Source organism: Micromesistius poutassou (assembly GCF_964030765.1).
Source record: "Micromesistius poutassou genome assembly, chromosome: 10".
In the NCBI taxonomy this organism is placed as follows: domain Eukaryota; kingdom Metazoa; phylum Chordata; class Actinopteri; order Gadiformes; family Gadidae; genus Micromesistius; species Micromesistius poutassou.
The window spans coordinates 11,672,174-11,693,611 of NC_140280.1; positions in this window are offsets into that span (position 1 = coordinate 11,672,174).

A 21,438-nucleotide genomic window follows, 5' to 3' on the forward strand; every position below is an offset into this window, starting at 1 on the left:
TTGGAAGTGGAGAGCAGTTGTTTTGAGCATAATTCACGTGTCAGGGTCAAAAACACATTGTGGGTCAAAACATGCTTTTCTCGCTCTGAAAAGCATTTTGCAAGCATAAAAACTGGAAAAGTGAATAACTCAGTCACTTTCAATTCAAACGTGTAACTGAGCTTAAATAGGGTTATTTATGCCATCGCGCACCATTTGGAAGTGAAGAGCAGTTGTTTTGAGCACAATTCACGTGTCAGGGTCAAAAACACCTTTTTGGTCAAAAAGTGATTCTCTCGCTCTGAAAAGCATTTTGCACGCATAAAAACTGGAAAAGTGAATAACTCAGTAACTTTCAATGCAAACGTGTAACTGAGCTTAAATAGGGTTATTTATGCCATTGTGCACCATTTGGAAGTGGAGAGCAGTTGTTTTGAGCACACTTCACGTGTCAGGGTCAAAAACACCTTTTGGGTCAAAAAGTGATTCTCTCGCTCTGAAAAGCATTTTGCACGCATAAAAACTGGAAAAGTGAATAATTCAGTCACTTTCAATTCAAAAGTGTAACAGAGCTTAAATAGGGTTATTTATGCCATTGCGCACCATTTGGAAGTGGAGAGCAGTTGTTTTGAGCACACTTCACGTGTCAGGGTCAAAAACACATTTTTGGTCAAAAAGTGATTCTCTCGCTCTGAAAAGCATTTTGCACGTATAAAAACTGGAAAAGTGAATAACTCAGTCACTTTCAATGCAAACGTGTAACTGAGCTTAAATGGGGTTATTTATGCCATTGCGCACCATTTAGAAGTGGAGAGCATTTGTTTTGAGCAAAATTCACGTGTCAGGGTCAAAAACACATTTATGGTCAAAAAGTGATTCTCTCGCTCTGAAAAGCATTTTGCACGCATAAAAACTGGAAATGTGAATAACTCAGTCACTTTCAATGCAAACGTGTAACAGAGCTTAAATGGGGTTATTTATGCCATTGCGCACCATTTAGAAGTGGAGAGCATTTGTTTTGAGCAATATTCACGTGTCAGGGTCAAAAACACATTTTTGGTCAAAAAGTGATTCTCTCGCTCTGAAAAGCATTTTGCACGCATAAAAACTGGAAAAGTTGATAACTCAGTCACTTTCAATGCAAACTTGTAACTGAGCTTAAATAGGGTTATTTATGCCATTGCGCACCATTTGGAAGTGGAGAGCAGTTGTTTTGAGCATAATTCACGTGTCAGGGTCAAAAACACATTGTGGGTCAAAACATGCTTTTCTCGCTTTGAAAAGCATTTTGCAAGCATAAAAACTGGAAAAGTGAATAACTCAGTCACTTTCAATTCAAACGTGTAACTGAGCTTAAATAGGGTTATTTATGCCATCGCGCACCATTTGGAAGTGAAGAGCAGTTGTTTTGAGCACAATTCACGTGTCAGGGTCAAAAACACCTTTTTGGTCAAAAAGCTATTCTCTCGCTCTGAAAAGCATTTTGCACGCATAAAAACTGGAAAAGTGAATAACTCAGTAACTTTCAATGCAAACGTGTAACTGAGCTTAAATAGGGTTATTGATGCCATTGCGCACCATTTGGAAGTGAAGAGCATTAACTTTGAGCATAATTCACGTGTCAGGGTCAAAAACACATTGTGGGTCAAAACATGCTTTTCTCGCTCTGAAAAGCATTTTGCAAGCATAAAAACTGGAGAAGTGAATAACTCAGTCACTTTCAATTCAAACGTGTAACTGAGCTTAAATAGGGTTATTTATGCCATTGTGCACCATTTGGAAGTGGAGAGCAGTTGTTTTGAGCACACTTCACGTGTCAGGGTCAAAAACACCTTTTGGGTCAAAAAGTGATTCTCTCGCTCTGAAAAGCATTTTGCACGCATAAAAACTGGAAAAGTGAATAATTCAGTCACTTTCAATTCAAACGTGTAACTGAGCTTAAATAGGGTTATTTATGCCATTGCGCACCATTTGGAAGTGGAGAGCAGTTGTTTTGAGCACACTTCACGTGTCAGGGTCAAAAACAGATTTTTGGTCAAAAAGTGATTCTCTCGCTCTGAAAAGCATTTTGCACGTATAAAAACTGGAAAAGTGAATAACTCAGTCACTTTCAATGCAAACGTGTAACAGAGCTTAAATGGGGTTATTTATGCCATTGCGCACCATTTAGAAGTGGAGAGCATTTGTTTTGAGCAATATTCACGTGTCAGGGTCAAAAACACATTTTTGGTCAAAAAGTGATTCTCTCGCTCTGAAAAGCATTTTGCACGCATAAAAACTGGAAAAGTTGATAACTCAGTCACTTTCAATGCAAACGTGTAACTGAGCTTAAATAGGGTTATTTATGCCATTGCGCACCATTTGGAAGTGGAGAGCATTAACTTTGAGCATAATTCACGTGTTAGGGTCAAAAACACATTGTGGGTCAAAACATGCTTTTCTCGCTCTGAAAAGCATTTTGCAAGCATAAAAACTGGAAAAGTGAATAACTCAGTCACTTTCAATTCAAACGTGTAACTGAGCTTAAATAGGGTTATTTATGCCATCGCGCACCATTTGGAAGTGAAGAGCAGTTGTTTTGAGCACAATTCACGTGTCAGGGTCAAAAACACCTTTTGGGTCAAAAAGTGATTCTCTCGCTCTGAAAAGCATTTTGCACGTATAAAAACTGGAGAAGTGAATAACTCAGTCACTTTCAATTCAAACGTGTAACTGAGCTTAAATAGGGTTATTTATGCCACTGTGCACCATTTGGAAGTGGAGAGCAGTTGTTTTGAGCACACTTCACGTGTCAGGGTCAAAAACACCTTTTGGGTCAAAAAGTGATTCTCTCGCTCTGAAAAGCATTTTGCACGCATAAAAACTGGAAAAGTGAATAATTCAGTCACTTTCAATTCAAACGTGTAACTGAGCTTAAATAGGGTTATTTATGCCATTGCGCACCATTTGGAAGTGGAGAGCAGTTGTTTTGAGCACACTTCACGTGTCAGGGTCAAAAACAGATTTTTGGTCAAAAAGTGATTCTCTCGCTCTGAAAAGCATTTTGCACGTATAAAAACTGGAAAAGTTGATAACTCAGTCACTTTCAATGCAAACGTGTAACTGAGCTTAAATGAGGTTATTTATGCCATTGCGCACCATTTAGAAGTGGAGAGCATTTGTTTTGAGCAAAATTCACGTGTCAGGGTCAAAAACACATTTATGGTCAAAAAGTGATTCTCTCGCTCTGAAAAGCATTTTGCACGCATAAAAACTGGAAAAGTGAATAACTCAGTCACTTTCAATGCAAACGTGTAACTGAGCTTAAATAGGGTTATTTATGCCATTGCGCACCATTTGGAAGTGAAGAGCATTTGTCTTGAGCAAAATTCACGTGTTAGGGTCAAAAACACCTTTTGGGTCAAAAAGTGATTCTCTCGCTCTGAAAAGCATTTTGCACGCATAAAAACTGGAAAAGTGAATAACTCAGTCACTTTCAATGCAAACGTGTAACTGAGCTTAAATTGGGTTATTTATGCCATTGCGCACCATTTGGAAGTGGAGAGCATTTGTTTTGAGCAAAATTCACGTGTCAGGGTCAAAAACACCTTTTTGGTCAAAAAGTGATTCTCTCGCTCTGAAAAGCATTTTGCAAGCATAAAAACTGGAAAAGTGAATAACTCAGTCACTTTCAATTCAAACGTGTAACTGAGCTTAAATAGGGTTATTTATGCCATCGCGCACCATTTGGAAGTGAAGAGCAGTTGTTTTGAGCACACTTCACGTGTTAGGGTCAAAAACACCTTTTGGGTCAAAAAGTGATTCTCTCGCTCTGAAAAGCATTTTGCACGCATAAAAACTGGAAAAGTGAATAATTCAGTCACTTTCAATTCAAACGTGTAACTGAGCTTAAATAGGGTTATTTATGCCATTGCGCACCATTTGGAAGTGGAGAGCAGTTGTTTTGAGCACACTTCATGTGTCAGGGTCAAAAACACATTTTTGGTCAAAAAGTGATTCTCTCGCTCTGAAAAGCATTTTGCACGTATAAAAACTGGAAAAGTGAATAACTCAGTCACTTTCAATGCAAACGTGTAACAGAGCTTAAATGGGGTTATTTATGCCATTGCACACCATTTAGAAGTGGAGAGCATTTGGTTTGAGCAATATTCACGTGTCAGGGTCAAAAACACATTTTTGGTCAAAAAGTGATTCTCTCGCTCTGAAAAGCATTTTGCACGCATAAAAACTGGAAAAGTTGATAACTCAGTCACTTTCAATGCAAACGTGTAACTGAGCTTAAATAGGGTTATTTATGCCATTGCGCACCATTTGGAAGTGGAGAGCATTAACTTTGAGCATAATTCACGTGTTAGGGTCAAAAACACATTGTGGGTCAAAACATGCTTTTCTCGCTCTGAAAAGCATTTTGCACGCATAAAAACTGGAAAAGTGAATAACTCAGTCACTTTCAATGCAAACGTGTAACTGAGCTTAAATTGGGTTATTTATGCCATTGCGCACCATTTGGAAGTGGAGAGCATTTGTTTTGAGCAAAATTCACGTGTCAGGGTCAAAAACACCTTTTTGGTCAAAAAGTGATTCTCTCGCTCTGAAAAGCATTTTGCACGCATAAAAACTGGAAAAGTGAATAACTCAGTCACTTTCAATGCAAACGTGTAACAGAGCTTAAATGGGGTTATTTATGCCATTGCGCACCATTTAGAAGTGGAGAGCATTTGTTTTGAGCAATATTCACGTGTCAGGGTCAAAAACACATTTTTGGTCAAAAAGTGATTCTCTCGCTCTGAAAAGCATTTTGCACGCATAAAAACTGGAAAAGTTGATAACTCAGTCACTTTCAATGCAAACTTGTAACTGAGCTTAAATAGGGTTATTGATGCCATTGCGCACCATTTGGAAGTGAAGAGCAGTTGTTTTGAGCACACTTCACGTGTTAGGGTCAAAAACACCTTTTGGGTCAAAAAGTGATTCTCTCGCTCTGAAAAGCATTTTGCACGCATAAAAACTGGAAAAGTGAATAATTCAGTCACTTTCAATTCAAACGTGTAACTGAGCTTAAATAGGGTTATTTATGCCATTGCGCACCATTTGGAAGTGGAGAGCAGTTGTTTTGAGCACACTTCATGTGTCAGGGTCAAAAACACATTTTTGGTCAAAAAGTGATTCTCTCGCTCTGAAAAGCATTTTGCACGTATAAAAACTGGAAAAGTGAATAACTCAGTCACTTTCAATGCAAACGTGTAACAGAGCTTAAATGGGGTTATTTATGCCATTGCACACCATTTAGAAGTGGAGAGCATTTGGTTTGAGCAATATTCACGTGTCAGGGTCAAAAACACATTTTTGGTCAAAAAGTGATTCTCTCGCTCTGAAAAGCATTTTGCACGCATAAAAACTGGAAAAGTTGATAACTCAGTCACTTTCAATGCAAACGTGTAACTGAGCTTAAATAGGGTTATTTATGCCATTGCGCACCATTTGGAAGTGGAGAGCAGTTGTTTTGAGCACACTTCATGTGTCAGGGTCAAAAACACATTTTTGGTCAAAAAGTGATTCTCTCGCTCTGAAAAGCATTTTGCACGTATAAAAACTGGAAAAGTGAATAACTCAGTCACTTTCAATGCAAACGTGTAACAGAGCTTAAATGGGGTTATTTATGCCATTGCGCACCATTTAGAAGTGGAGAGCATTTGTTTTGAGCAATATTCACGTGTCAGGGTCAAAAACACATTTTTGGTCAAAAAGTGATTCTCTCGCTCTGAAAAGCATTTTGCACGCATAAAAACTGGAAAAGTTGATAACTCAGTCACTTTCAATGCAAACGTGTAACTGAGCTTAAATAGGGTTATTTATGCCATTGCGCACCATTTGGAAGTGGAGAGCATTAACTTTGAGCATAATTCACGTGTTAGGGTCAAAAACACATTGTGGGTCAAAACATGCTTTTCTCGCTCTGAAAAGCATTTTGCAAGCATAAAAACTGGAAAAGTGAATAACTCAGTCACTTTCAATTCAAACGTGTAACTGAGCTTAAATAGGGTTATTTATGCCATCGCGCACCATTTGGAAGTGAAGAGCAGTTGTTTTGACCACAATTCACGTGTCAGGGTCAAAAACACCTTTTTGGTCAAAAAGTGATTCTCTCGCTCTGAAAAGCATTTTGCACGCATAAAAACTGGAAAAGTGAATAACTCAGTCACTTTCAATGCAAACGTGTAACTGAGTTTAAATAGGGTTATTTATGCCATTGCGCACCATTTGGAAGTGGAGAGCATTAACTTTGAGCATAATTCACGTGTTAGGGTCAAAAACACATTGTGGGTCAAAACATGCTTTTCTCGCTCTGAAAAGCATTTTGCAAGCATAAAAACTGGAAAAGTGAATAACTCAGTCACTTTCAATTCAAACGTATGACTGAGCTTAAATAGGGTTATTTATGCCATTGCGCACCATTTGGAAGTGGAGAGCAGTTGTTTTGAGCATAATTCACGTGTCAGGGTCAAAAACACATTGTGGGTCAAAACATGCTTTTCTCGCTCTGAAAAGCATTTTGCAAGCATAAAAACTGGAGAAGTGAATAACTCAGTCACTTTCAATTCAAACGTGTAACTGAGCTTAAATAGGGTTATTTATGCCATTGTGCACCATTTGGAAGTGGAGAGCAGTTGTTTTGAGCACACTTCACGTGTCAGGGTCAAAAACACCTTTTGGGTCAAAAAGTGATTCTCTCGCTCTGAAAAGCATTTTGCACGCATAAAAACTGGAAAAGTGAATAATTCAGTCACTTTCAATTCAAACGTGTAACTGAGCTTAAATAGGGTTATTTATGCCATTGCGCACCATTTGGAAGTGGAGAGCAGTTGTTTTGAGCACACTTCACGTGTCAGGGTCAAAAACAGATTTTTGGTCAAAAAGTGATTCTCTCGCTCTGAAAAGCATTTTGCACGTATAAAAACTGGAAAAGTTGATAACTCAGTCACTTTCAATGCAAACGTGGAACTGAGCTTAAATGAGGTTATTTATGCCATTGCGCACCATTTAGAAGTGGAGAGCATTTGTTTTGAGCAAAATTCACGTGTCAGGGTCAAAAACACATTTATGGTCAAAAAGTGATTCTCTCGCTCTGAAAAGCATTTTGCACGCATAAAAACTGGAAAAGTTGATAACTCAGTCACTTTCAATGCAAACGTGTAACTGAGCTTAAATAGGGTTATTTATGCCATTGCGCACCATTTGGAAGTGGAGAGCATTTGTTTTGAGCAAAATTCACGTGTCAGGGTCAAAAACACCTTTTTGGTCAAAAAGTGATTCTCTCGCTCTGAAAAGCATTTTGCACGCATAAAAACTGGAAAAGTGAATAACTCAGTCACTTTCAATGCAAACGTGTAACAGAGCTTAAATGGGGTTATTTATGCCATTGCGCACCATTTAGAAGTGGAGAGCATTTGTTTTGAGCAATATTCACGTGTCAGGGTCAAAAACACATTTTTGGTCAAAAAGTGATTCTCTCGCTCTGAAAAGCATTTTGCACGCATAAAAACTGGAAAAGTTGATAACTCAGTCACTTTCAATGCAAACTTGTAACTGAGCTTAAATAGGGTTATTTATGCCATTGCGCACCATTTGGAAGTGGAGAGCAGTTGTTTTGAGCATAATTCACGTGTCAGGGTCAAAAACACATTGTGGGTCAAAACATGCTTTTCTCGCTTTGAAAAGCATTTTGCAAGCATAAAAACTGGAAAAGTGAATAACTCAGTCACTTTCAATTCAAACGTGTAACTGAGCTTAAATAGGGTTATTTATGCCATCGCGCACCATTTGGAAGTGAAGAGCAGTTGTTTTGAGCACAATTCACGTGTCAGGGTCAAAAACACCTTTTTGGTCAAAAAGCAATTCTCTCGCTCTGAAAAGCATTTTGCACGCATAAAAACTGGAAAAGTGAATAACTCAGTAACTTTCAATGCAAACGTGTAACTGAGCTTAAATAGGGTTATTGATGCCATTGCGCACCATTTGGAAGTGAAGAGCATTAACTTTGAGCATAATTCACGTGTTAGGGTCAAAAACACATTGCGGGTCAAAACATGCTTTTCTCGCTCTGAAAAGCATTTTGCAAGCATAAAAACTGGAAAAGTGAATAACTCAGTCACTTTCAATGCAAACGTGTAACTGAGCTTAAATAGGGTTATTTATGCCATTGCGCACCATTTGGAAGTGGAGAGCAGTTGTTTTGAGCACACTTCACGTGTTAGGGTCAAAAACACCTTTTGGGTCAAAAAGTGATTCTCTCGCTCTGAAAAGCATTTTGCACGCATAAAAACTGGAAAAGTGAATAATTCAGTCACTTTCAATTCAAACGTGTAACTGAGCTTAAATAGGGTTATTTATGCCATTGCGCACCATTTGGAAGTGGAGAGCAGTTGTTTTGAGCACACTTCATGTGTCAGGGTCAAAAACACATTTTTGGTCAAAAAGTGATTCTCTCGCTCTGAAAAGCATTTTGCACGTATAAAAACTGGAAAAGTGAATAACTCAGTCACTTTCAATGCAAACGTGTAACAGAGCTTAAATGGGGTTATTTATGCCATTGCACACCATTTAGAAGTGGAGAGCATTTGGTTTGAGCAATATTCACGTGTCAGGGTCAAAAACACATTTTTGGTCAAAAAGTGATTCTCTCGCTCTGAAAAGCATTTTGCACGCATAAAAACTGGAAAAGTTGATAACTCAGTCACTTTCAATGCAAACGTGTAACTGAGCTTAAATAGGGTTATTTATGCCATTGCGCACCATTTGGAAGTGGAGAGCATTAACTTTGAGCATAATTCACGTGTTAGGGTCAAAAACACATTGTGGGTCAAAACATGCTTTTCTCGCTCTGAAAAGCATTTTGCACGCATAAAAACTGGAAAAGTGAATAACTCAGTCACTTTCAATGCAAACGTGTAACTGAGCTTAAATTGGGTTATTTATGCCATTGCGCACCATTTGGAAGTGGAGAGCATTTGTTTTGAGCAAAATTCACGTGTCAGGGTCAAAAACACCTTTTTGGTCAAAAAGTGATTCTCTCGCTCTGAAAAGCATTTTGCACGCATAAAAACTGGAAAAGTGAATAACTCAGTCACTTTCAATGCAAACGTGTAACAGAGCTTAAATGGGGTTATTTATGCCATTGCGCACCATTTAGAAGTGGAGAGCATTTGTTTTGAGCAATATTCACGTGTCAGGGTCAAAAACACATTTTTGGTCAAAAAGTGATTCTCTCGCTCTGAAAAGCATTTTGCACGCATAAAAACTGGAAAAGTTGATAACTCAGTCACTTTCAATGCAAACTTGTAACTGAGCTTAAATAGGGTTATTGATGCCATTGCGCACCATTTGGAAGTGAAGAGCAGTTGTTTTGAGCACACTTCACGTGTTAGGGTCAAAAACACCTTTTGGGTCAAAAAGTGATTCTCTCGCTCTGAAAAGCATTTTGCACGCATAAAAACTGGAAAAGTGAATAATTCAGTCACTTTCAATTCAAACGTGTAACTGAGCTTAAATAGGGTTATTTATGCCATTGCGCACCATTTGGAAGTGGAGAGCAGTTGTTTTGAGCACACTTCATGTGTCAGGGTCAAAAACACATTTTTGGTCAAAAAGTGATTCTCTCGCTCTGAAAAGCATTTTGCACGTATAAAAACTGGAAAAGTGAATAACTCAGTCACTTTCAATGCAAACGTGTAACAGAGCTTAAATGGGGTTATTTATGCCATTGCACACCATTTAGAAGTGGAGAGCATTTGGTTTGAGCAATATTCACGTGTCAGGGTCAAAAACACATTTTTGGTCAAAAAGTGATTCTCTCGCTCTGAAAAGCATTTTGCACGCATAAAAACTGGAAAAGTTGATAACTCAGTCACTTTCAATGCAAACGTGTAACTGAGCTTAAATAGGGTTATTTATGCCATTGCGCACCATTTGGAAGTGGAGAGCAGTTGTTTTGAGCATAATTCACGTGTCAGGGTCAAAAACACATTGTGGGTCAAAACATGCTTTTCTCGCTCTGAAAAGCATTTTGCAAGCATAAAAACTGGAGAAGTGAATAACTCAGTCACTTTCAATTCAAACGTGTAACTGAGCTTAAATAGGGTTATTTATGCCACTGTGCACCATTTGGAAGTGGAGAGCAGTTGTTTTGAGCACACTTCACGTGTCAGGGTCAAAAACACCTTTTGGGTCAAAAAGTGATTCTCTCGCTCTGAAAAGCATTTTGCACGCATAAAAACTGGAAAAGTGAATAATTCAGTCACTTTCAATTCAAACGTGTAACTGAGCTTAAATAGGGTTATTTATGCCATTGCGCACCATTTGGAAGTGGAGAGCAGTTGTTTTGAGCACACTTCACGTGTCAGGGTCAAAAACAGATTTTTGGTCAAAAAGTGATTCTCTCGCTCTGAAAAGCATTTTGCACGTATAAAAACTGGAAAAGTTGATAACTCAGTCACTTTCAATGCAAACGTGTAACTGAGCTTAAATGAGGTTATTTATGCCATTGCGCACCATTTAGAAGTGGAGAGCATTTGTTTTGAGCAAAATTCACGTGTCAGGGTCAAAAACACATTTATGGTCAAAAAGTGATTCTCTCGCTCTGAAAAGCATTTTGCACGCATAAAAACTGGAAAAGTGAATAACTCAGTCACTTTCAATGCAAACGTGTAACTGAGCTTAAATAGGGTTATTTATGCCATTGCGCACCATTTGGAAGTGAAGAGCATTTGTCTTGAGCAAAATTCACGTGTTAGGGTCAAAAACACCTTTTGGGTCAAAAAGTGATTCTCTCGCTCTGAAAAGCATTTTGCACGCATAAAAACTGGAAAAGTGAATAACTCAGTCACTTTCAATGCAAACGTGTAACTGAGCTTAAATTGGGTTATTTATGCCATTGCGCACCATTTGGAAGTGGAGAGCATTTGTTTTGAGCAAAATTCACGTGTCAGGGTCAAAAACACCTTTTTGGTCAAAAAGTGATTCTCTCGCTCTGAAAAGCATTTTGCACGCATAAAAACTGGAAAAGTGAATAACTCAGTCACTTTCAATGCAAACGTGTAACAGAGCTTAAATGGGGTTATTTATGCCATTGCGCACCATTTAGAAGTGGAGAGCATTTGTTTTGAGCAATATTCACGTGTCAGGGTCAAAAACACATTTTTGGTCAAAAAGTGATTCTCTCGCTCTGAAAAGCATTTTGCACGCATAAAAACTGGAAAAGTTGATAACTCAGTCACTTTCAATGCAAACTTGTAACTGAGCTTAAATAGGGTTATTTATGCCATTGCGCACCATTTGGAAGTGGAGAGCAGTTGTTTTGAGCATAATTCACGTGTCAGGGTCAAAAACACATTGTGGGTCAAAACATGCTTTTCTCGCTTTGAAAAGCATTTTGCAAGCATAAAAACTGGAAAAGTGAATAACTCAGTCACTTTCAATTCAAACGTGTAACTGAGCTTAAATAGGGTTATTTATGCCATCGCGCACCATTTGGAAGTGAAGAGCAGTTGTTTTGAGCACAATTCACGTGTCAGGGTCAAAAACACCTTTTTGGTCAAAAAGCAATTCTCTCGCTCTGAAAAGCATTTTGCACGCATAAAAACTGGAAAAGTGAATAACTCAGTAACTTTCAATGCAAACGTGTAACTGAGCTTAAATAGGGTTATTGATGCCATTGCGCACCATTTGGAAGTGAAGAGCATTAACTTTGAGCATAATTCACGTGTTAGGGTCAAAAACACATTGCGGGTCAAAACATGCTTTTCTCGCTCTGAAAAGCATTTTGCAAGCATAAAAACTGGAAAAGTGAATAACTCAGTCACTTTCAATGCAAACGTGTAACTGAGCTTAAATAGGGTTATTTATGCCATTGCGCACCATTTGGAAGTGGAGAGCAGTTGTTTTGAGCACACTTCACGTGTTAGGGTCAAAAACACCTTTTGGGTCAAAAAGTGATTCTCTCGCTCTGAAAAGCATTTTGCACGCATAAAAACTGGAAAAGTGAATAATTCAGTCACTTTCAATTCAAACGTGTAACTGAGCTTAAATAGGGTTATTTATGCCATTGCGCACCATTTGGAAGTGGAGAGCAGTTGTTTTGAGCACACTTCATGTGTCAGGGTCAAAAACACATTTTTGGTCAAAAAGTGATTCTCTCGCTCTGAAAAGCATTTTGCACGTATAAAAACTGGAAAAGTGAATAACTCAGTCACTTTCAATGCAAACGTGTAACAGAGCTTAAATGGGGTTATTTATGCCATTGCACACCATTTAGAAGTGGAGAGCATTTGGTTTGAGCAATATTCACGTGTCAGGGTCAAAAACACATTTTTGGTCAAAAAGTGATTCTCTCGCTCTGAAAAGCATTTTGCACGCATAAAAACTGGAAAAGTTGATAACTCAGTCACTTTCAATGCAAACGTGTAACTGAGCTTAAATAGGGTTATTTATGCCATTGCGCACCATTTGGAAGTGGAGAGCAGTTGTTTTGAGCACACTTCATGTGTCAGGGTCAAAAACACATTTTTGGTCAAAAAGTGATTCTCTCGCTCTGAAAAGCATTTTGCACGTATAAAAACTGGAAAAGTGAATAACTCAGTCACTTTCAATGCAAACGTGTAACAGAGCTTAAATGGGGTTATTTATGCCATTGCGCACCATTTAGAAGTGGAGAGCATTTGTTTTGAGCAATATTCACGTGTCAGGGTCAAAAACACATTTTTGGTCAAAAAGTGATTCTCTCGCTCTGAAAAGCATTTTGCACGCATAAAAACTGGAAAAGTTGATAACTCAGTCACTTTCAATGCAAACGTGTAACTGAGCTTAAATAGGGTTATTTATGCCATTGCGCACCATTTGGAAGTGGAGAGCATTAACTTTGAGCATAATTCACGTGTTAGGGTCAAAAACACATTGTGGGTCAAAACATGCTTTTCTCGCTCTGAAAAGCATTTTGCAAGCATAAAAACTGGAAAAGTGAATAACTCAGTCACTTTCAATTCAAACGTGTAACTGAGCTTAAATAGGGTTATTTATGCCATCGCGCACCATTTGGAAGTGAAGAGCAGTTGTTTTGACCACAATTCACGTGTCAGGGTCAAAAACACCTTTTTGGTCAAAAAGTGATTCTCTCGCTCTGAAAAGCATTTTGCACGCATAAAAACTGGAAAAGTGAATAACTCAGTCACTTTCAATGCAAACGTGTAACTGAGTTTAAATAGGGTTATTTATGCCATTGCGCACCATTTGGAAGTGGAGAGCATTAACTTTGAGCATAATTCACGTGTTAGGGTCAAAAACACATTGTGGGTCAAAACATGCTTTTCTCGCTCTGAAAAGCATTTTGCAAGCATAAAAACTGGAAAAGTGAATAACTCAGTCACTTTCAATTCAAACGTATGACTGAGCTTAAATAGGGTTATTTATGCCATTGCGCACCATTTGGAAGTGGAGAGCAGTTGTTTTGAGCATAATTCACGTGTCAGGGTCAAAAACACATTGTGGGTCAAAACATGCTTTTCTCGCTCTGAAAAGCATTTTGCAAGCATAAAAACTGGAGAAGTGAATAACTCAGTCACTTTCAATTCAAACGTGTAACTGAGCTTAAATAGGGTTATTTATGCCATTGTGCACCATTTGGAAGTGGAGAGCAGTTGTTTTGAGCACACTTCACGTGTCAGGGTCAAAAACACCTTTTGGGTCAAAAAGTGATTCTCTCGCTCTGAAAAGCATTTTGCACGCATAAAAACTGGAAAAGTGAATAATTCAGTCACTTTCAATTCAAACGTGTAACTGAGCTTAAATAGGGTTATTTATGCCATTGCGCACCATTTGGAAGTGGAGAGCAGTTGTTTTGAGCACACTTCACGTGTCAGGGTCAAAAACAGATTTTTGGTCAAAAAGTGATTCTCTCGCTCTGAAAAGCATTTTGCACGTATAAAAACTGGAAAAGTTGATAACTCAGTCACTTTCAATGCAAACGTGGAACTGAGCTTAAATGAGGTTATTTATGCCATTGCGCACCATTTAGAAGTGGAGAGCATTTGTTTTGAGCAAAATTCACGTGTCAGGGTCAAAAACACATTTATGGTCAAAAAGTGATTCTCTCGCTCTGAAAAGCATTTTGCACGCATAAAAACTGGAAAAGTGAATAACTCAGTCACTTTCAATGCAAACGTGTAACTGAGCTTAAATAGGGTTATTTATGCCATTGCGCACCATTTGGAAGTGAAGAGCATTTGTCTTGAGCAAAATTCACGTGTTAGGGTCAAAAACACCTTTTGGGTCAAAAAGTGATTCTCTCGCTCTGAAAAGCATTTTGCACGCATAAAAACTGGAAAAGTGAATAACTCAGTCACTTTCAATGCAAACGTGTAACTGAGCTTAAATTGGGTTATTTATGCCATTGCGCACCATTTGGAAGTGGAGAGCATTTGTTTTGAGCAAAATTCACGTGTCAGGGTCAAAAACACCTTTTTGGTCAAAAAGTGATTCTCTCGCTCTGAAAAGCATTTTGCACGCATAAGAACTGGAAAAGTGAATAACTCAGTCACTTTCAATTCAAACGTGTTACTGACCTTAAATGGGGTTATTTATGCCATTGCGCACCATTTGGAAGTGGAGAGCAGTTTTGAGCACACTTCACGTGTCAGGGTCAAAAACACCTTTTGGGTCAAAAAGTGATTCTCTCGCTCTGAAAAGCATTTTGCACGCATAAAAACTGGAAAAGTTGATAACTCAGTCACTTTCAATGCAAACGTGTAACTGAGCTTAAATAGGGTTATTTATGCCATTGCGCACCATTTGGAAGTGGAGAGCATTAACTTTGAGCATAATTCACGTGTTAGGGTCAAAAACACATTGCGGGTCAAAACATGCTTTTCTCGCTCTGAAAAGCATTTTGCAAGCATAAAAACTGGAAAAGTGAATAACTCAGTCACTTTCAATTCAAACGTGTAACTGAGCTTAAATAGGGTTATTTATGCCATTGCGCACCATTTGGAAGTGGAGAGCAGTTGTTTTGAGCACACTTCATGTGTCAGGGTCAAAAACACATTTTTGGTCAAAAAGTGATTCTCTCGCTCTGAAAAGCATTTTGCACGTATAAAAACTGGAAAAGTGAATAACTCAGTCACTTTCAATGCAAACGTGTAACAGAGCTTAAATGGGGTTATTTATGCCATTGCGCACCATTTAGAAGTGGAGAGCATTTGTTTTGAGCAATATTCACGTGTCAGGGTCAAAAACACATTTTTGGTCAAAAAGTGATTCTCTCGCTCTGAAAAGCATTTTGCACGCATAAAAACTGGAAAAGTTGATAACTCAGTCACTTTCAATGCAAACGTGTAACTGAGCTTAAATAGGGTTATTTATGCCATTGCGCACCATTTGGAAGTGGAGAGCATTAACTTTGAGCATAATTCACGTGTTAGGGTCAAAAACACATTGTGGGTCAAAACATGCTTTTCTCGCTCTGAAAAGCATTTTGCAAGCATAAAAACTGGAAAAGTGAATAACTCAGTCACTTTCAATTCAAACGTGTAACTGAGCTTAAATATGGTTAATTATGCCATTGCGCACCATTTGGAAGTGGAGAGCAGTTGTTTTGAGCACACTTCACGTGTCAGGGTCAAAAACACCTTTTGGGTCAAAAAGTGATTCTCTCGCTCTGAAAAGCATTTTGCACGCATAAAAACTGGAAAAGTGAATAATTCAGTCACTTTCAATTCAAACGTGTAACTGAGCTTAAATAGGGTTATTTATGCCATTGCGCACTTTTTGGAAGTGGAGAGCAGTTGTTTTGAGCATAATTCACGTGTCAGGGTCAAAAACATATTGTGGGTCAAAACATGCTTTTCTCGCTCTGAAAAGCATTTTGCAAGCATAAAAACTGGAAAAGTGAATAACTCAGTCACTTTCAATTCAAACGTGTAACTGAGCTTAAATAGGGTTATTTATGCCATTGCGCACCATTTGGAAGTGGAGAGCAGTTGTTTTGAGCACACTTCACGTGTCAGGGTCAAAAACACATTTTTGGTCAAAAAGTGATTCTCTCGCTCTGAAAAGCATTTTGCACGCATAAAAACTGGAAAAGTGAATAACTCAGTCACTTTCAATGCAAACGTGTAACAGAGCTTAAATGGGGTTATTTATGCCATTGCGCACCATTTAGAAGTGGAGAGCATTTGTTTTGAGCAATATTCACGTGTCAGGGTCAAAAACACATTTTTGGTCATAAAGTGATTCTCTCGCTCTGAAAAGCATTTTGCACGCATAAAAACTGGAAAAGTTGATAACTCAGTCACTTTTAATGCAAACGTGTAACTGAGCTTAAATAGGGTTATTTATGCCATCGCGCACCATTTGGAAGTGAAGAGCAGTTGTTTTGAGCACAATTCACGTGTCAGGGTCAAAAACACCTTTTTGGTCAAAAAGTGATTCTCTCGCTCTGAAAAGCATTTTGCACGCATAAAAACTGGAAAAGTGAATAACTCAGTAACTTTCAATGCAAACGTGTAACTGAGCTTAAATAGGGTTATTTATGCCATTGCGCACCATTTGGAAGTGGAGAGCAGTTGTTTTGAGCACACTTCACGTGTCAGGGTCAAAAACACCTTTTGGGTCAAAAAGTGATTCTCTCGCTCTGAAAAGCATTTTGCACGTATAAAAACTGGAAAAGTGAATAACTCAGTCACTTTCAATGCAAACGTGTAACAGAGCTTAAATGGGGTTATTTATGCCATTGCGCACCATTTAGAAGTGGAGAGCATTTGTTTTGAGCAATATTCACGTGTCAGGGTCAAAAACACATTTTTGGTCAAAAAGTGATTCTCTCGCTCTGAAAAGCATTTTGCACGCATAAAAACTGGAAAAGTTGATAACTCAGTCACTTTCAATGCAAACGTGTAACTGAGCTTAAATAGGGTTATTTATGCCATTGCGCACCATTTGGAAGTGGAGAGCATTAACTTTGAGCATAATTCACGTGTTAGGGTCAAAAACACATTGTGGGTCAAAACATGCTTTTCTCGCTCTGAAAAGCATTTTGCAAGCATAAAAACTGGAAAAGTGAATAACTCAGTCACTTTCAATTCAAACGTGTAACTGAGCTTAAATAGGGTTAATTATGCCATTGCGCACCATTTGGAAGTGGAGAGCAGTTGTTTTGAGCACACTTCACGTGTCAGGGTCAAAAACACCTTTTGGGTCAAAAAGTGATTCTCTCGCTCTGAAAAGCATTTTGCACGCATAAAAACTGGAAAAGTGAATAATTCAGTCACTTTCAATTCAAACGTGTAACTGAGCTTAAATAGGGTTATTTATGCCATTGCGCACCATTTGGAAGTGGAGAGCAGTTGTTTTGAGCACACTTCACGTGTCAGGGTCAAAAACACATTTTTGGTCAAAAAGTGATTCTCTCGCTCTGAAAAGCATTTTGCACGTATAAAAACTGGAAAAGTTGATAACTCAGTCACTTTCAATTCAAACGTGTAACTGAGCTTAAATAGGGTTATTTATGCCATTGCGCACTTTTTGGAAGTGGAGAGCAGTTGTTTTGAGCATAATTCACGTGTCAGGGTCAAAAACATATTGTGGGTCAAAACATGCTTTTCTCGCTCTGAAAAGCATTTTGCAAGCATAAAAACTGGAAAAGTGAATAACTCAGTCACTTTCAATGCAAACGTGTAACTGAGCTTAAATAGGGTTATTTATGCCATCGCGCACCATTTGGAAGTGAAGAGCAGTTGTTTTGAGCACAATTCACGTGTCAGGGTCAAAAACACCTTTTTGGTCAAAAAGTGATTCTCTCGCTCTGAAAAGCATTTTGCACGCATAAAAACTGGAAAAGTGAATAACTCAGTAACTTTCAATGCAAACGTGTAACTGAGCTTAAATAGGGTTATTTATGCCATTGCGCACCATTTGGAAGTGGAGAGCAGTTGTTTTGAGCACACTTCACGTGTCAGGGTCAAAAACACCTTTTGGGTCAAAAAGTGATTCTCTCGCTCTGAAAAGCATTTTGCACGCAAAAAAACTGGAAAAGTGAATAATTCAGTCACTTTCAATTCAAAAGTGTAACAGAGCTTAAATAGGGTTATTTATGCCATTGCGCACCATTTGGAAGTGGAGAGCAGTTGTTTTGAGCACACTTCACGTGTCAGGGTCAAAAACACATTTTTGGTCAAAAAGTGATTCTCTCGCTCTGAAAAGCATTTTGCACGTATAAAAACTGGAAAAGTGAATAACTCAGTCACTTTCAATGCAAACGTGTAACTGAGCTTAAATAGGGTTATTTATGCCATTGCGCACCATTTGGAAGTGAAGAGCATTAACTTTGAGCATAATTCACGTGTTAGGGTCAAAAACACATTGTGGGTCAAAACATGCTTTTCTCGCTCTGAAAAGCATTTTGCAAGCATAAAAACTGGAAAAGTGAATAACTCAGTCACTTTCAATTCAAACGTGTAACTGAGCTTAAATAGGGTTATTTATGCCATTGCGCACCATTTGGAAGTGGAGAGCAGTTGTTTTGAGCATAATTCACGTGTCAGGGTCAAAAACACATTGTGGGTCAAAACATGCTTTTCTCGCTCTGAAAAGCATTTTGCAAGCATTAAAACTGGAAAAGTGAATAACTCAGTCACTTTCAATGCAAACGTGTAACTGAGTTTAAATAGGGTTATTTATGCCATTGCACACCATTTGGAAGTGGAGAGCATTAACTTTGAGCATAATTCACGTGTTAGGGTCAAAAACACATTGTGGGTCAAAACATGCTTTTCTCGCTCTGAAAAGCATTTTGCAAGCATAAAAACTGGAAAAGTGAATAACTCAGTCACTTTCAATTCAAACGTATGACTGAGCTTAAATAGGGTTATTTATGCCATTGCGCACCATTTGGAAGTGGAGAGCAGTTGTTTTGAGCATAATTCACGTGTCAGGGTCAAAAACACATTGTGGGTCAAAACATACTTTTCTCGCTCTGAAAAGCATTTTGCAAGCATAAAAACTGGAGAAGTGAATAACTCAGTCACTTTCAATTCAAACGTGTAACTGAGCTTAAATAGGGTTATTTATGCCATTGTGCACCATTTGGAAGTGGAGAGCAGTTGTTTTGAGCACACTTCACGTGTCAGGGTCAAAAACAACTTTTGGGTCAAAAAGTGATTCTCTCGCTCTGAAATGCATTTTGCACGCATAAAAACTGGAAAAGTGAATAATTCAGTCACTTTCAATTCAAACGTGTAACTGAGCTTAAATAGGGTTATTTATGCCATTGCGCACCATTTGGAAGTGGAGAGCAGTTGTTTTGAGCACACTTCACGTGTCAGGGTCAAAAACAGATTTTTGGTCAAAAAGTGATTCTCTCGCTCTGAAAAGCATTTTGCACGTATAAAAACTGGAAAAGTTGATAACTCAGTCACTTTCAATGCAAACGTGTAACTGAGCTTAAATGAGGTTATTTATGCCATTGCGCACCATTTAGAAGTGGAGAGCATTTGTTTTGAGCAAAATTCACGTGTCAGGGTCAAAAACACATTTATGGTCAAAAAGTGATTCTCTCGCTCTGAAAAGCATTTTGCACGCATAAAAACTGGAAAAGTGAATAACTCAGTCACTTTCAATGCAAAGTTGTAACTGAGCTTAAATAGGGTTATTTATGCCATTGCGCACCATTTGGAAGTGGAGAGCAGTTGTTTTGAGCATAATTCACGTGTCAGGGTCAAAAACACATTGTGGGTCAAAACATGCTTTTCTCGCTCTGAAAAGCATTTTGCAAGCATAAAAACTGGAAAAGTGAATAACTCAGTCACTTTCAATTCAAACGTGTAACTGAGCTTAAATAGGGTTATTTATGCCATCGCGCACCATTTGGAAGTGAAGAGCAGTTGTTTTGAGCACAATTCACGTGTCAGGGTCAAAAACACCTTTTTGGTCAAAAAGTGATTCTCTCGCTCTGAAAAGCATTTTGCACGCATAAAAACTGGAAAAGTGAATAACTCAGTAACTTTCAATGCAAACGTGTAACTGAGCTTAAATAGGGTTATTTATGCCATTGCGCACCATTTGGAAGTGGAGAGCAGTTGTTTTGAGCACACTTCACGTGTCAGGGTCAAAAACACCTTTTGGGTCAAAAAGTGATTCTCTCGCTCTGAAAAGCATTTTGCACGCATAAAAACTGGAAAAGTGAATAATTCAGTCACTTTCAATTCAAAAGTGTAACAGAGCTTAAATAGGGTTATTTATGCCATTGCGCACCATTTGGAAGTGGAGAGCAGTTGTTTTGAGCACACTTCACGTGTCAGGGTCAAAAACACATTTTTGGTCAAAAAGTGATTCTCTCGCTCTGAAAAGCATTTTGCACGTATAAAAACTGGAAAAGTGAATAACTCAGTCACTTTCAATGCAAACGTGTAACTGAGCTTAAATGGGGTTATTTATGCCATTGCGCACCATTTAGAAGTGGAGAGCATTTGTTTTGAGCAATATTCACGTGTCAGGGTCAAAAACACATTTTTGATCAAAAAGTGATTCTCTCGCTCTGAAAAGCATTTTGCACGCATAAAAACTGGAAAAGTGAATAACTCAGTCACTTTCAATGCAAACGTGTAACAGAGCTTAAATGGGGTTATTTATGCCATTGCGCACCATTTAGAAGTGGAGAGCATTTGTTTTGAGCAATATTCACGTGTCAGGGTCAAAAACACATTTTTGGTCAAAAAGTGATTCTCTCGCTCTGAAAAGCATTTTGCACGCATAAAAACTGGAAAAGTTGATAACTCAGTCACTTTCAATGCAAACTTGTAACTGAGCTTAAATAGGGTTATTTATGCCATTGCGCACCATTTGGAAGTGGAGAGCAGTTGTTTTGAGCATAATTCACGTGTCAGGGTCAAAAACACATTGTGGGTCAAAACATGCTTTTCTCGCTGTGAAAAGCATTTTGCAAGCATAAAAACTGGAAAAGTGAATAACTCAGTCACTTTCAATTCAAACGTGTAACTGAGCTTAAATAGGGTTATTTATGCCATCGCGCACCATTTGGAAGTGAAGAGCAGTTGTTTTGAGCACAATTCACGTGTCAGGGTCAAAAACACCTTTTTGGTTAAAAAGCTATTCTCTCGCTCTGAAAAGCATTTTGCACGCATAAAAACTGGAAAAGTGAATAACTCAGTAACTTTCAATGCAAACGTGTAACTGAGCTTAAATAGGGTTATTGATGCCATTGCGCACCATTTGGAAGTGAAGAGCATTAACTTTGAGCATAATTCACGTGTTAGGGTCAAAAACACATTGTGGGTCAAAACATGCTTTTCTCGCTCTGAAAAGCATTTTGCAAGCATAAAAACTGGAAAAGTGAATAACTCAGTCACTTTCAATTCAAACGTGTAACTGAGCTTAAATAGGGTTATTTATGCCATT